The following is a 15,757-nucleotide window of genomic DNA, read 5'->3' as shown; positions in this document are numbered from 1 at the left end:
TTATGCCTAGTTTTCCATTATTGAAACACTAAGCATGTGAAAGTTATATCCTACTGCTCAAGGTCATCACGAAGGTCTGAGTGCAAAAATTCAAAAAACTGCAACCTCAGGCATAAAGAGTTAAGACTGGCATGGCAGGCATTAGGGATAATATTCATTTACCCTTCCAAGCTTCCTGGGCAGGCTTGGTGACCTTGCCAGCTCCAGCAGCCTTCTTGTCCCCTGCTCTGATGACACCCATAGCAAATGTCTATCTTATATCACAAACAACAAAACAACCCAGAGGAGTAGTGTGAGAGAAGCTCTCAACACACATAGGCTTGCCAGGAACTATACCAAAAATGGCAGCATCACCAGACTTCAGGAATTTAGGGTCATCTTCTAGCTCCTTACCAAAATGGTGATTCATCTTTTCCTTCAGTTCAACAAACTTGTAAGCAATGTGAGTTGTGTGTTAATCCATTACAGAAGCATAGCCAACACTGATTTGGCCTGGATGGTTCAGGACAGTCACCTGGGCAGTAAAACCAGCTTCTTCCATTGGTGGGTCATTTTTTTTTTTTTTTTTTTTTGCCCTCTCTCCATGTTTATTCAACATAGTATTGGAAGTTCCGACCAGGGCAATCAGGCAAGAAAAACAAAGGGTATTCAAATTGGAAGACAGGAAGTCAAATAATCTTTGTTTGCAAATGGCATGATTCTGTATCTGGAAAACCCCATCATCTCAGCCCAAAAGCTTCTTTTTGTTTTTTTGAGATGGAGTTTCGCTCTTGTTATCCAGGCTGGAGTGCAATGGCGCGATCTCGGCTCACCGCAACCTCCACCTCCTGGGTTCAGGCAATTCTCCTGCCTCAGCCTCCCGAGTAGCTGGGATTACAGGATGGTGGGTCATTTTTGCTGTTACCAGCAATGTTGCTACAATGAACATCTTTGACATTGAAGCTAACATTGTCCCCAGGAAGAGCTTCACTCAAAGCTTCATGGTGTATTTCAACAGATCTGCCTTTGGTTGGAATGTTGACTGGAGCAAAGGTGACCACCGTGCCAGGTTTGAGAAACCCAGTCTCCACTCAGTCCACAGAGAGTGTATCAGTACCACCAATTCTGTAGACGTCCTGGAGTGGCAGATGAAAGGAACTGTCAGCTGGACAAGTTGGTGGTAGGATGCAGTTCAGAGCTTCAAGCAGCGTGGTTTCACTGGGATTGTCATCTTTACGGGTGACTTTCCATCCCTTGAACCAAGGCCTGTGAGCACTTGGCTTCAGCATGCTGTCACCATTCCAACCGGAAATAGACACAAATGCTGCTGTGTGAAGGTTGTAGCCAGTTTTCTTAAGGAGAGTACTGGTTTCCTTAACTATCTCCTTGTTTTTCTTCTGACTGTAGAGGGGCTCAGTGGAATCTATTTTGCTAACACCAAGGATTAGTTGTTTCATACCCAGTGTGTAAGCCAGGAGGGCATGCTCCTGGATCTGCCCATTCTTAGAGATACCGGCTTCAAATTTACCAACACCAGCAGCAGCAATCAGCACAGCACACCCAGCCTAAGATGTGCGTGTAACCGCATTTTTTATAAAGTCTCTGTGTCCTGGGGCATCAATGATAGTCATGTAGCACTTGCTGGTTTCAAATTTCCACAGGGAGATATCAATGACACCATTTCAGGCTCAGCTTTTAGTTTATCCAAGACCCAACCATATTTGAAGGAGCTTTTTCCCTCTCAGCAGCCTCCTCCTCAAATCTTTTGATGATTCTTTTGCTGATACCACCACATCTGTAGATCAGATGGCCAGTGGTGGTGGACTTGCCTGAACCTATGTGTCCAATGACAACAGCATTGATGGGAGTCTTCTCTTTTCTCGTTTTGGCTTTCAGGCATGTTTTTCATGACACCTGTGTTCTGGCAGCAACTGCATCATGAAAATGCACAAACTTTGTTGTAATGGATGCTTTCCAGCTTTCTCTTGGCACTAATATTGAAGATGCGTCCTGTTTCTGTGTTCTAGTCCACTTAATAAATTCTGAAACCCTCATCCTTATAACTTTTAAATATCTATCTCCCAAGTCACTATCACCTGTGAATACCATAAGTATTTTTCTTCCAAAGACTTTTAGTGACTTCTTGCAAAGCATCATTTACTCTAGTTCCCTCTTAGGACTCTAGGGCTGACTACCTAAATAGTATAATGTTGAGCTCTTGGCTATTTCCTCCTTCTATCCACATATATTCCATTCTACAGTCCTTCCTAAAAGACAGAAAATACTTTGTTTCATATAATATATACAGTGCATCAAATTGAAAGAGGATTCATGGGCTTCTGAGTCCCAGTCCTTGCTAAATGTCTCTGGGGAAATATTCCAAAAACGCTGAGCCTCAGTTTTTTGTTTTATTTGTTTTTTGAGATGGAGTCTCACTCTGTCACCCAAGCTAGAGTGCAATGCTGTGATCTCGGCTCACTGCACCCTCCACCTTCCGGGTCCCAGTGATTCTCCCGCCTCAGCCTCCCGAGTAGCTGGAATTACAGGTGTCTGCCACCATACCCAGCTAATTTTTGTATTGTTGGTAGAGACAGGGTTTCACCATGTTGGCCAGGCTGGTCTTGAACTCTTGACCTCAGGCAATCCACCCACCTTGGCCTTCCAAAATGCTGAGATTGCATCGGTCATTCAGTGGTAGAATTCGTGCCTGCCAAAGTTCTGGGATTACAGGTGTGAGCCACCTCACTCAGCCTTCAGTTTCTTTATACATAAAAATGGGTAAAAGATGATCTACCTACCTCATAGAATTATTGTAAAGATTTAAGGAAATAACATTTGCAAAACCTAATACAGAGAAGCCATTCAAATATTGTTTATTATCATCAATGAGATTCTACCTAAAGCCAGGCAAGTAACACAGCAGTTGTTTTCACATTGCTATTCTAATTAACATTCTTTCACAAAGGCCAGCAGGCATGGGAGCTAGTCCTGGACTTCTAACCTCTGAAATTCAGTAGTGGAATTCCATCTAAAGTCTAGAATAAAATTAAACATGATGGGTTTCATCTTTACTCTCTTTCATATCTATCAACCACTGCCAACAGCCATCATGATCTCTGCTTCCAAAACACTTCAGAACTGATCAAGCAAATTCCCGCTGCATTGGAGGTGAAATTTCCAGGGATGTGAGGTTCAAACACAGGACTGTGGCATGCTGGGGAGACCCCCTAGATAGTATCACAGCAACTGCCATAGGTACAAAAAATAGTCGCCGAGGAAGCAGGAGAGGTGTGTTTCTGTTTTCATGTGCCTCTCTCTTCTTTTACAGAAATACTGACAATGAGAAAAGAAGTAGTTTTCCAACCAAGCAGGGCTTGTGCTGAACAGAACACTTGACCATGGCTGCTTCCAAGTCTCTCACGCTCTCTGCACAGCTAGGACAAAGACTTTCAGATGGAGGGTCAGGGCAGGAAGAAAGAAAAAAGGGGAGAGAAGGTGGGGGGAGGATGGAGATTGATTTCTTTAGCCTAATGTGTTTTGTTCCTTTTCTGAGAATAAATAGAAGACTAAACTCCTGTCAGAATTGTTGATCCAGGAACTCTGGACACTCTATTTTAAAATCAAAGTATTTTGAAACAAAACTTCCTTAATGAGCACCTGGAAGTAGGAATGAGGAGGGCTGTTTGAGTGGTTTTCTTTTCAAGCGGAGTCCTTTCTTTTCTGAATGCTACAGACTCAATGACAATAACTATCGGTGGAATAAGTTGAATGAATTCATGTCTTTCTTATTTTTCTCTAAGAAACCTTTCAGAATCTTGCACTCCAATTAACCAAGGCATCTCTTCTTTTGCTCTGTTCATCCTTAACAGACAAACACCACAAGTGCAGCTCCACCTTTATTGTCAAAGGTGAAATAATCACACAGCATGCTTTTTGGCCAAAAACTTTGATGCCAAGTGTAGAGATCACATAGAGGGCAAAGATTTGAGTTTTAGGGATTTGGGAGATGGTGTGGGTGGAGGGAGGGGAGGAAGGAGATGGCTGTTGATAGCATAATAACATTTAGAAAACAGGCTTTCTAATCAGAAAAGCATGTGTTCAGATCTCAGCTCTTCCAATTACTGTCTCTTCAACAGAAATAACATAAATAGTGGCTGGGCACGGTGGCTCATGTCTGTAATCCCAGCACTTTGGGAAGCCAAGGTAGGTGGATCACTTGAGGTCAGGAGTTCAAGACCAGCCTTGCCAACAGAGTGGAACTATGTCTCTACTAAAAATATAAAAACTAGCCAGGGGTAGTGGCAGGCACCTGTAATCCCAACTACTCGGGAGACTGAGGCAAGAGAATCACTTGAACCCAGGAGGCAGAGGTTACAGTGAGCCAAAATAGCACCACTGTACTCCAGCCTAGGTGACAGAGCAAGACTCTGTCAAAAAAAAAAACTATAAAAAAGCTATTCAACTCTCTTACTTTCATTTCCTCATCTGTAAAACGGAGGAAAGAACAGTGATCAGTAGTTCTGTGGTGATTAAATATACAGAAAGCCCTTAGAAACATGGTCAATAAAAGGGAGCTAGCATTAACACAGTTGTTATTATTAAATACAATTTAAAATAAAATAAAAGAGGCTTATAAATGTGAAAACAATCTTAGACATAAAAGAAAGGCAATTCAATGAAAGAAGGAAAGAGAACAGAGAGCAAGAGAGAAACAGAAAGAGGGAGGGAGCACAGGGAAGAAGGACAGGTCAAGGGGAGGAGACAGGGCTGATGATGCAAGGAGGGCACCTCTAGGAAAGCTCTATACTCAGAGACTGTATGCTCCACGTCCTGGGAAAAACAGCAAAAGGGGGAACATGTTTTTGCAATGACATCTAAGATATGCAGACTTCTCTGTGCCTATTAATGTTATCTCCTTCCCTTCTATCAATTTGAACACTCAACTTTAAATAACTTTCTCAATTTTGGAGTCTCAAGATTTCTCCCTTTAGGAAATAAATTAAGTCTCAAATAATATTTCCACAACTCCTCACTCCTGCCCCACCACCCTTATCCACAACTGCTGTTTCCCAGCCTCTACCCTCTACTTTCCAAGGAAGTGGTGAGGGAAATTATTGAAATCGCTTTTCCCATTCTTTTTTTGCCATCAGAAAAGGTTGCAGTGATAAAGAAATATAGGGAAAAAATTAAAAGCCCATTCAAAGCTGCGCCCTACAGAGGAATCTGGCAATGAGAAAGTGATCAAACAACTCAAAAATATCTGCAAGATACTGTAGCCTATTTGAAGATTACAGTTATTTAAATTCAGTGTTATTGTTACAGAAATAGAGCAAAGAGACCGTGTTGCTTTGTAAGAAATTTCAATCTCCAAAATCATGTTTATAAACCTGGAAGAAAGAAATAATATGTTTTAAGCGTAAAAGCACTGAGCCCTTTCAAATCCCTCCTTCCTTTATTAATGACATTGTGTTTCTTTGTTCTGGAGTCTCCCAGGATGATGCAGGAGAAAATGTTTCAGGTTAGCTTTGACAATCAGACTTTTTTCTTTATATTTGCATGCTTGAAACTTTCTTGTTAGATATATTTCTACTAAAAGCAAGAAGCTGGGAAGCTGTTTTAATCTTGGACAGTTTTACTCTTTCCCAGTGCCCCCCCTTATTATCTATACCAAGCATTTCAGCATTCTCTCTGTTAAAACTCAGTCTGCCACTTAAGAGGTTAAAGATTAACATGTCTGTGCCTTTAATTGTAATCTAGATTCTGGAATTAAATTAGATGCAAGGAGATGAATAGAATTAGGACAAATAGGCTATAGTCCCAGGACTGCCAATAACTAGTGGTGTGACCTTGGGAAAGCCTTCAGTTTCTTTGGAACTCCATCTATAAAGTAAGGTGGTTGGAAGTGACAATCTCTAGCTATCTTGTGGCTCTAAAATCCTATGTTCTTATGGACAAGGAACTCTCAAACTTAAAAGCTAACTGGTTCCTGATAGCAATTTTCTCAGCTAGTTAATTCAATTCTAAATGACAAGAACATGGTACGATATTTTTCTTCAACCCACAACTGTCTTTCGAAAGAATAACAGTAGGAAGGAGAAGAGGAGCCCACTCTAGCTAGCAGTAAGCAGTCGGCCTTGGAAAAGACACCCATGGGAGCAAAGGGAGCAATGAGGAAAATTACTGAAATAATTTCTTTGTCCAGTCTCTTTTCTCCATTGGAAAAGTCACTGTGACAAGGGAATATAAAAACGTTAACAAGGCCATGCAAAGCTGAGTCAGGCAGGGAGGTCCTGTGGGGTGGACGTCTTCAAACTCAATGGATCCATCCATTTCCTTTAACCTCATCTTCCCTTCCTTAAAAAGTATACTTTACCTCCTCCTCACTCCTCCTGTATTGTGAAGCAAAAGAATATTGTCACTTTCTTTTTCATCTTTGTCAGTTCAGGCAAAGGATTCTTCTGCAAGAAGTGAAAAAGAAATCAAACAGAAAATAAGCTTCTGTTTGGGGAAAAGAAATGGTTGGGTTGGGTGAGTTGTCTGAAAATGACTATGTGGATGGTGCACTTATTAAAAAGTGACAGACGGCAAGTCTTCAAATCTAAAAACAATACGAAAAGATCTGGGTTCAGGAGGTAGCAGAAAGCTGGTGCAAAACTGAGACAAACAATGAGCCTTGGGGTTTTGGTTTTTGAATCCCCTAATTGAGCCTGTAGAAAAAAGTAGGAACAAAACAGGAGCTGAACTTTCAAGTTCAATGGTTCAAGCCTTTGGCGAAAGAAGTCTCTCCCTTTTCTTTGCCAGATATCTTAATGAAAACAGAGGTGACACTAAAAGGCTGGATAGAAAATTGACTCACTCAAGGGTTTGAGTGAGTCTCGTAGAACGAATCACGTGATTTTTATTTGGGGGAAAAATAGGTGGTATAAAATGAGATAGGCTCAAGAATATGAATTGGTTTTCAACAAGCAGAACCAGAGTGAATAATTTTACTGGTCTCAAAGTTTACATGTAGTGCAGTTGTAAACTAGGGTCTCTCAGTCATTAAGGGCTTTTTAAAAAAAAGAAAGAGGATTGATCTGAATGCTCAGTCCGTGGATTTTGAAGGGTAAATTCTCTGCAACACACACACACACACACACACACACACACACACGATTTCTGCAAATTATAGACTCCGTGCGGTGAAACTTGCATTTTCAAGGTCATCTGGCTTTGGATTCCTAATCTTAATGAGCTCAGTGATGTGTTCATCTGAATTTACTCTGTGGCAGCCTGACTTGCAACTCACACTTTCCCTTATTCTATTAGTAAATAAACAAATAAAATAAAAATACTAATTCAAGGCAGTGCACATGCGTGCATGCCAGTGAACTTTCCCAGATTTCCTGAAGGTTGGAGAATGTGAATGACATTATTCAGCAAACACTGTTCTCAAATGTTCACTCTTCCCTTCTCCCCTTCTCTGAGGGAGGAGTAGACTTCTGCTCCCTACCCACTTGATGCTGAGCTTGGCCATGTGGCTGGGTTTGTCCAGTGGAATTGATGCAGACACTATGTAAGCCACCTCTGAGCAGAGGCTTTAAAAGTGCTTGCCCAGTCTGGCTTGGCTATTTCTGCTCCAGCCCTCTTTGAGAAGAGCTTGCTTAGGGGAGCCACTGCTCCTTCAGCCTGAGCCAAAAAATGAAAGCCATAGGAACAGACCTAAATTTGACCTGCAGCTGGGAGCTCAGTTACTGCAGTTAACCCCACAGACTGAAACAAAAAAATAAATAAATGTTTGTTGTTGGAAGCTACTAAGATTGGGGTTGTTTGTTGTGCAATATTATTTCTGCAAAAGCTGACTTAGGCTGAACATGGTGGCCCATACCTGTAACCCCAGACCAAGGTGGGTGGATTATTTGAGGCCAGGAGTTCTAGACCAGGCTGGCTGACATGGTGAAACCCCATCTCTATTAAAAATAAAAAATAAGAGAGATGGATCCGAGATAGCCGATCGCTAACATCCCGGGATTGCAGCTCTCCGGGAAGGCGTGGAGAACTAGAGGACGCCACACTTTCAGACAAATTCTGGTCGCTCACGGAGCAGGAGAGCCCCCAGTGGAGGAAACACACGGGTGGCCAGCGCGACTCTCGTGGCCGGTGCAGCGGTTTCGCCGGCACCTTGGCGCGCAGCTCTCGGAGCAAAGTAAACAGGTTCGGAGGACTTGCACGGGTCCCCAGCAGGACACCAGAGCCCGGCGCAGCCGCTGAGATGGTACCTCCGCGCGAGAGCACTCGGCGCAGAGTAAACAGGACCGGTTCCCCTTCTGACTGAGGTTTGGAGCCCCGGGAAGGCAGAGTCGCCTACTACGGACACAAGAAGGAAGCCCGACAGGAGAATCCTGGGCAGAAAAGCACCATCAGTTTTAACGCCGCTGCTCTGGCCCTGGGAACTAACAACGTGGACGTCCACTCAAGAGACCTAATCTGAAAGTTGGTAATTTCAAAGACGACAGGAGGATAAATTTACAATGACGGGAAGAAACCAGCGTAAAAAAGCTGAGAATACTCAAAGTCAGAACGCCTCTCCCTCTAAAGATGATCACAGTTCAACATCAACAATGGAACAAGGCTTGATGGAGAACGAGTGCATCCCAATGACAGAATCACTCTTCAAGGAATGGATAATAACAAACTTCGGTGAGTTAAAAGAACATGTTGTAGCCCAACGTAAAGAAACTAGGAACTTTGAAAAAAGGTTTGATGAAATCCTATTGAGAATGGACAACTTAGAGCGGAGTATGAGTGAATTAATGGAACTGAAGAATACAATACAGGAACTCCGAGAAGTATGCACAGGTTTAAACACTCGAATTGGTCAAGCAGAAGAAGGGATATCAGAGGTCAAAGTCCAACTTAATGAAATAAAACGTGAAGAAAAGATTAGAGAAAAAAGGATAAAAAGGAATGAGCAAAGTCTCCAAGAAATGTGGGACTATGTGAAAAGACCAAATTTACGTTTGATAGGTGTACCTGAATGCGACAGAGAGAATGAATCCAAGCTGGAAAATGCCCTTCAGGATATTATTCAGGAAAATTTTCCTAAACTAGCAAAGCAGGTCAGCATTCAACCCCAGGTAATACAGAGAACACCACAAAGATATTCCTCAAGAAGAGCAACCCCAAGGCACATAATCGTTAGATTCACCAGGGTTGAAACGAAGGAGAAGATACTAAGGGCAGCCAGAGAGAAAGGTCAGATTACCCACAAAGGCAAGCTTATCAGACTTACAGCAGATCTCTCGGCAGAAACTCTACAGGCCAGAAGAGAGTGGGGGCCAATATTCAACATCCTCAAAGAACAGAACCTTCAGCCCAGAATTTCATATCCAGCCAAACTAAGCTTCACAACTGAAGGAAAAATAAAATCTTTTATGAACAAGCAAGAACTCAGAGATTTTATATTACCACCAGGCCTGCTTTACAAGAGCTTCTGAAAGAAGCATTACACACAGAAAGAAACAACCAGTATTACCCTTTCTAAAAATACACCAAAAAGTAAAGAGCACCAACATAAAGAAGAATTTACACCAACAAATGGATAAAACAGCCAGTCAACATCAAATGGCAGTAACCCTAAATTTAAATTGACTAAATCCCCCAATCAAAAGACACAGCCAAAACCCAATGGCATGTTACATCCAGACCTGTTTCACATGCAAGGATACACAAAGACTCAAAACAAAGGGATGGAGAAAGATTTACCAACCAAATGGAGAGCAAAAATAAATAATAAATAAATAAAAAGCAGGAGTTGCAATTCTTGTATCGGAGAAAATAGATTTTAAAGCAACAAAGATATAGTGGTAAAAGGATCAATGCAACAACAAGAGCTAACGATCCTAACACCCAGATACGAGACTTAGATTCAATGAGACAGAAAATTAATAAGGATATCAAGGACTCGAACTCAGATCCGGAACAAGTAAACTTAATAAATATTCATAGAGCTCTCCACTTCAAATACACAAAATATACATTCTTGTCAATACCACATCACACCTACCCATAAGTTTAAATGAAACATTGATTGGCCATTATTAATACTCAATCTTTTTCAAAATAAAGCAATATTTCCATTTACTCTCCCTCTTTCTCTTCCTCTTTCTTCCTCTCCTTTACTTATTTTTTTTTTCTTTCCTTCTCTCAAAAAAAAAGAAATCAACTTGTAAACCTCTAGATCCAGGTCGGCAATGTCTCTCTCATTGCTTGATTTCCTTCCTTCCCTTCCCTCCCTCCCTCCCTCCCTCCCTCCTTCCCTGCTTCCTCCCTTCTTTCCTTCCTTCCTTCATCCCTTCCTTCCTCCCTACCGTCCTTCTTCCCTCCCTCCCCGCTTCCTCCCTTCCTTCCTTCCTTCATCCCTTCCTTCCTCCCTACCATCCTTCTTCCCTCCCTTCCTGCCTTCCTCCCCCCCCAAAGAAAAAAAAAATTAAAAAATAAAAATAAAAAATAAAAAAATTAGCCTGGTGTGATGGTGTGTGCCTGTAACCCCAGCTACTCAGCAAACTGAGACAGGAGAATTGCTTAAACCCAGGAGGTGGAAGCTGCAGTGGGCCAAGATAGTGCCACTACACTCCAGTCTGGGCAACAGAGTGAGACCCCTTCTCAAAAAAAAATGCATAAATAAAAACAAACAAAAAAAGCTGACTTACAGAATTCTCTGGGGAAAAGTGGTATATATCACATAACATATACAAGTTCAAATTAAGCATTAGACATTCTTGCTCTTGAAAGACATTACCGAGCCTTGGGTCATCCCAAGGAGTTGTACTGTTTTCCTTCCAGTTTTGCACATTATCTCCCCAAGATCCCTACAGCTCTCCCAACTCTAAAATCTCCTCAATATATGATGAAGAACAAGTCAGGGTTCTGCCCCTCTAGGCCACCTTTTCATATTCAAGTTCACCAAGGACTTCTCCTGTAACAGAAGTATCTCTATGGAAGAGCAACAATGTTTTATTCACAATAATTTTCCTCCCTATTACATACTCTTACATGGGAGGGATGAGTAGTGCTAAGTTCTAATTACAACCAGAAAACATCTCGTAGGGTTCCAGATGTGAAGTCAATGCATACCTCTCTCTCCTGTCTCGCCTTTCTCTTGCCTCTTTCCAGTCTCTGATCTCTCTTTTCTGCCAAGCAAATATCTTCTATGAATGCAGGGGAGACAATGTGTGTCAGCAATTAGCAAGAAAAGTTCCCTCTTGTTTCCCCTTAAAGTTCAAACTCCATTAAGTAATGAGAATTTAGCCATCAATAATTAAGACTATCCCTGGGAGACACTCCCACGGAAGAAGCTAACAGCAGTGCTTTTGAATAATAAAGCAGAAAAAGATTTTTCTAACCACAATGATTTTCTTTTTGTACTTTCACAATTCTCCAAGGAGGAGTAGGCAGCCATTTTAACAAGATCCTGCAGCAATTCTGGAGCCCCAGGTAGCTGATTATCACAAAATACTCCAATAGGCTGGCCCAGTTTAAGCCAAGTATGAATAACACATCACTTTTGAAATAAATGGCATAATGGCCTTTGAAATGTAAAAGCCACTTTATTTTGTTTCTAAAATTAGAAGATTGAGTTTGACCTTAATTTTCTTATTGGGGGGCAGTGCTTCTGGTTCAGCCACAAATCACTGACCAATGGCTGTCACCAAACAAGGAAGTGGACAGCAGGTGAAAGCAGTAAGTTTTTGACTTCCTCTATACACAAAACATTACAGGAACATGGGGAGGGAGAAGCCTGTTCTTCCTTCTTCTGATAGGAAGAAGAAACCTAAGTCTATTTATTTGTAAGATTTCCAAACAGCACTTTACTCCTAAAAACACAAGAGAATTTTTCAGATTTAAAAATTACAGTATGAACAATCATATCAAGCATCAAAATAGAACCACAAGGAAAAACAGCTGGATCAAGCTAGGAAAAGATGTCTTAAGAAAGCTGAAACATTTCCGAGTCCTTATGCCAGCTGACATGAAAAAGGCAATTAACTATGGATTAAGTTGGGAGGGAAGGGGTAGCAGAAAGGGAAACTTAGCACAGATTCCTTCAGGAACCTGGAAAAATGAGATTTCTTGGAATGTATTTTACTGAGCTATAGGGGCAAATGACTGTGCCTCTTCAAGGTCCAAAGTATGTGAGTATACCAGATAAGCCAGCTTAATGGTAAGCCAGATCTGGGGCTCTATAACTAGATAGTCTTTTTGGTTCTGAAGAGACACAGAAAGGTAATGGATATAGAATAGATCCAGCTACTTCCTTTGCCTGACAATCTGGAAGATTAGAGAGGGCAGAGAGATACCACCATCATAGTTTCTATCCAAAGCTGCTAAAATAGAAGACGGTTAGAGAGATGAGAAAGCATGGGCTTCCCCAGGAAGGTATAAGAGATTGTAGCCATAGTTTAGGAGGTTCTGTTATGCTGGGAAGTGTATTAGTGCATCTTCACACAGCTATGAGGACTTATCTGAGACTGGAAAGTTAAGTTATAAAGGAAAGAGATTTAATTGATTCACAGTTACTCATGGCTGAGGAGGCCTCAGGAAACTTATAATCATGGCAGAAGAGGAAGCAGATATGTCCTTCTTCACATGGCAGCAGGAAGGAGATGTGCCATGCAAAGGGGGAACTGTCCCTTATAAAACCATCAGATTTCATTAGAACTCACCCACTATCACAAGAACAGCAGCATGGGGGTAATTGCCACCAGGCTTCAATTATATCCCACTGGGTCCCTCCCACAACATGTGGGGATTATGGGAACTACAATTCAAGATGAGATCTGGGTGGTAACAGCCAAACTATATCAGAGTGTAAAGCCTCTGGGGATTTAAGTAATTGAAGCAGGTGGCAAAAAAGCAAAAGAAGTTTTAGAGCTGTAGGCAAGTGAAAAACTTTCCCATAACAGGCAGGAAAAGATTCCAATATTCTAATATCCAAGGCAATATGAGCTTTACATAAACATCATCTATATACTTTTGTCTCATCTCATCCTTCTCCTAATCTTTGGCCTTTTTATACTCTAGGAATGGCTTGGATTGAGCTCTCTCTCTCTTTAGTATGACACTCTCATCCCCCCATTGACAAGACAATATCCAGTTACTTATCAGCTCTCCAATACTGAGCCATTCTTTTACTCAATAAGCATGCATTGAGAACCTGTCTCAAGTACATGGAATAAAGAGATAAAAAAAAGCAAGGGGCCTTCCCCTTTAAAAGAAGGGGTATCTAAATTTAGGGATGGGCTTTCTGGAGGAGGTGACATCAACCCATGATCTTATGAGGTGCCAAGCATTGGATTATCACAAAGGGTTCCTTATGGAAAGCAATAGTGACTGGCTCTGCCAAATTAAGCAATATTCATAATTTTTAAAGTGTGCTGTCTTAAAAGAAGGGCAAAAGTTAGCCAAGTACAGACAGTGAACATTCAAAGGCATTTGAGGTAGCAAGCAGTCTGTGGTGGTGGGAAGACACTGGTATTGTGAGTTGACTCTGAGAGGGTTTTCTTATTGTCAATTTTCAATAAATTTTACCCCAAAGAAAAAGTAATAAAAAGAAAATCAGTAACTAAGGGCTGCACTTTTACGAACTTATATTGTAACAGATTCACTAAATCACTATTTAATCAACCTCAATTACTGCCTTACTGAACAATTAATTCTACCACTTATGTAACAAGCCCTATGAAAGAAAAGCTGGATCCCCATTCTCAAAGCAATCACGATAATACTGAAAATTCAAAATTACCTTTAAATGTACCAGGAGAAGCCAGCCAAATGGAGAAGAGGTGACTGTGGCAGCTGAAACAGGTAAAGTGAGGTTTTCCAATTCAAAAATATCTTTGCCACATATTTTACCAATTAGAGATTCAGGTGTGGCAGCTGAAACAGGTAAAGTGAGGTTTTCCAATTCAAAAATATCTTTGCCGCATATTTTACCAATTAGATATTCAGGTGTGGCAGCTGAAACAGGTAAAGTGAGGTTTTCCAATTCAAAAATATCTTTGCCACATATTTTACCAATTAGAGATTCAGCTGTGGCAGCATACTTCTCATTTTAAAAACAGGTAAAGGAGTAAACAGGGTAAGCCTATAATCATTCACCCCTTAGTAAATGTTTTTCTTATTTCAATCAATAGAGGTACCATTCTCTAATTCTATGCTTTTAGAATCATCTTTAATTCCTATCTCCCTTCATATTTGATTGTATTCGTTTTTAAACCATTGATTATCATACAGGATTCTTTGTGGGAAGCAACAAACTGATTCTGGTTGATTGAAGCAATATCCACAATTTTTTAAAAGGTTATTTTAAGTGGCCAACACCGTAGATTAGCTGTCCTTTTCTCAAATTCTTCATTTTCACTTGTATCATAGAGATTGGACACTCCAAATACTCATTAAATACTCATTTCTCACATTTCCGTGCAGCTAGTTGACCATATTACTCAGCTCTGGCGAATAATATGTACGCCTAAGTCTGCTGGAGTTTAACGAAGCCTTTGGCTCCTCTGATTAAAATAAAATATACAGCTGGTGCTAACCTGTCCTGTCTTCTGATCCTTGTCATAACAAATACTTCAGCCTAAGGGAAAGGCCAAGAGGCTGAAAGAGAACCTTGACACTATCAGCCTATTGACAAAATGTCAGTAACACACTTTGGAAGGCTGAGGCGGGCAGATTGCTTGAGCCCAGGAGTTTGCCATCAGCCTGGGCAACATGGTGAGACCCCATCTCTACAAAAAATAGAAAAATTAGCCAGTCATGGTGGCATGTGCCTGTAGTCCCAGCTACTTTGGGGGCTGAGGCAAGAGGATCACTTGAGCCTGAGAGGCAGAGGCTGCAGTGAGCTGAGATTGCACTACTGCACTCCAGCCTGAGTGACAGAGTGAGACCCTGTCTCAAAAAAAAAAGTCAGTAGCTATTAACTCCAAACTTATTTTAAAATCCTGGTGGCTTAAGCCACTACTAATAATGTTTTCCGTTATTGCAGCTGGAAAAATGTCTGCCACATTTTCTGACTAATTGGAAGGGCTCAAGTCTAATCAGCTAGCACCAATGCCCAAAAGCACACTACAGAGCTAGTCAAGTAAGGGCTATCAATCTACTAGACACTGCTGTTTGCACTGCTGCCACTCCTGCACCAGAAGCATACTCCTAGTGCAACCACTAACACTACAGTCAACACTGTTACTTCTGTGTAAGGCCCACAATCTTGCAGCACCATATACTATTTCTGCTACTGTGACTCTAAATTCAAAGCCAATAGTGGCTACACCTAGTTAATGTCACCAGGGTTCCATGCACCTTTTAACTGCAAGTATAGCTTAAAAGTTGAATGTCTGCCATTTTCAACTGTTACGGATTTATAAAGTGGATAATTCTCACATATATAGGAAAGAGGTGTGCACCTCATTTTTTCAATGCTGTGACCTCTCTAGCTCAGACCTTATCTGATAATTTCCAGTCACTACATAGAAATAACTTTAATCATTTAGAGTTGCTTCATCTCTGAAATCTTACACTCTAATATAGGACCCTGTCTTGGTAGCTCAGCACCTTACTTCTACTTTCTGTTCTTGAACACGAAGCTGGAAAATAACAGACAGACTGAATAGATATTAAAGACATTAAACTGACAGAATTTGGGATAATAGAGGTGAGTAGCACAAGGAGATGAAGTAAGAATAATTCCCAAAATTTTGGCATGAGCAACAACAGGGTAGATGGTGGTGTCATTCAC

At 41.2% G+C, this 15,757-nt stretch overlaps 1 pseudogene; it reads right to left on the bottom strand.

Moving 5' to 3' along the window:
- Positions 1–250: 250 nt before the first annotated feature.
- Positions 251–15,757, bottom strand: part of LOC100895072 (elongation factor 1-alpha 1-like) — a 37,595-nt pseudogene continuing 22,088 nt past the window's right edge.

This window comes from Callithrix jacchus, chromosome 8, assembly GCF_049354715.1.
Source record: "Callithrix jacchus isolate 240 chromosome 8, calJac240_pri, whole genome shotgun sequence".
NCBI lineage: Eukaryota > Metazoa > Chordata > Mammalia > Primates > Cebidae > Callithrix > Callithrix jacchus.
Note: the sequence above shows the minus strand (reverse complement) of the source record. Positions and strands in the feature narration are given on the sequence as shown.